The sequence below is a fragment of the Capra hircus genome, chromosome 23 (assembly GCF_001704415.2).
Source record: "Capra hircus breed San Clemente chromosome 23, ASM170441v1, whole genome shotgun sequence".
NCBI lineage: Eukaryota > Metazoa > Chordata > Mammalia > Artiodactyla > Bovidae > Capra > Capra hircus.
This window is the reverse complement of record NC_030830.1, coordinates 2,895,191-2,896,560: the sequence shown is the minus strand read 5'-3', so window position 1 is coordinate 2,896,560 and position 1,370 is coordinate 2,895,191.

Sequence of the window (1,370 nt, the reverse complement as noted above, 5' to 3'; positions counted from 1 at the left end):
CGAGGCACAGGGAAATGGGAGTCCTGCAAATAGGAGACTTTTGGAGAGGATCCCTGTGCTTCTAATGGTGAGTTTCACAGAACTTTTGGAACCAGGGGCGTGGAGCGGTAGACTGAGGACTGCGTTTTACCCTGTAGGTGGCGGCTGGGGGAGGGTGTTCAAACTATCATGGTCAAAGGCACGCTTAGGGAAAGTTAACTTTCCAGCCTGAGGAGTGAAAGAGGCCCTTAGAAAGCCACTGCACGGGCCAGGAGTAAGGGCTGATCAAGGTGTAAACACTGCGGATGGTGGAAAGAAAGGGGATTTGTCAAGAAATGCGGCGGGCTTGAATTACAGGAGATAAGGGGGAGGAGGGAGTGATGCGGAGAAGGCTCCCAGGTTGTTGAGTGTTAGCTGGTTGGTTCGGAGGGGAAATTGATGGCTTGGTATTTGGCAAACCGCGGTCTTAGGTTGAGGAGTGGCCAGAGCAGTGTTAATGACAGGTGAGTCATGCGGCGCTCCCCTTGCCGTGCCGGCAGCCACTGCCTGGGGTTCCCCAGACTGCAGACCCCACGAGGCAACCTGAGTCTCCTGATTCAGCTTCAGATTCCCAGGGCGAGGCCTAACCCTCAATTACGGCGTGCCTTCGGGCATGTGCGCAGGTATGAATTGAGGTGCCTGATTCACACGCGTCGCCCCTGGGTTCGCCTCGCAGCCCACGGGGCCAGAGCAGGCGCGTCCAGATGCTCCTGGGGGCGCGGGCGCCCTGGGACGCCAGGCGGGCGCCGGCTGAGGAAGACCCTGCGGGGGTTTGTGTCCCGGAAGAAGCTGTGAGCGGCTTTTCTCTCAGCCCGAGGTAGGGCTGGGCAGGGCGCGCCCCCAAGCTTTCGCTTAGAAAGCAGGTTTCCATCACACCCCTGGGCTCGGACCCAGAATCACAATTGAGGTCCGAGAATTTGATTCATTCAGGTGTAAACCTCGCCCAGTTCTCAGTTTCCTGAATTCTGCTGATGGCAGCTCACTCTTTCTTTCGCCTTTGTGTAGTTGAGGTGAACCGAGGCCGACATCGCCCTCGGTGGCCTCCGGGCCTGGCCTCTCTGACCCTCCAGTCCTGGGCGCAGCCCCACGCCAGAGCGGGCCCAGCGGGGCTGGGGGCCCCCGCGCGATTGGCCCAAGCGGTCCCTCCAGCCCTCAGGTGCGGGAGGCCAAGCGCGGGAGACCGGCGGGGGCCCGGCCCACCCCTCCCCCGGGCTCCTAGCGAGGATCCCCGGGCGCGCGCGGGCCCATCTGGGCCGGGGAGGCGGGCGCGCGCCGGAGGGCGGGGGTTCGGGGCGGGGCCTCCGTGGCGGGGCGGGGCCTCCGAGGCGGGGCGGGGCGGGCGGCACGGAGGG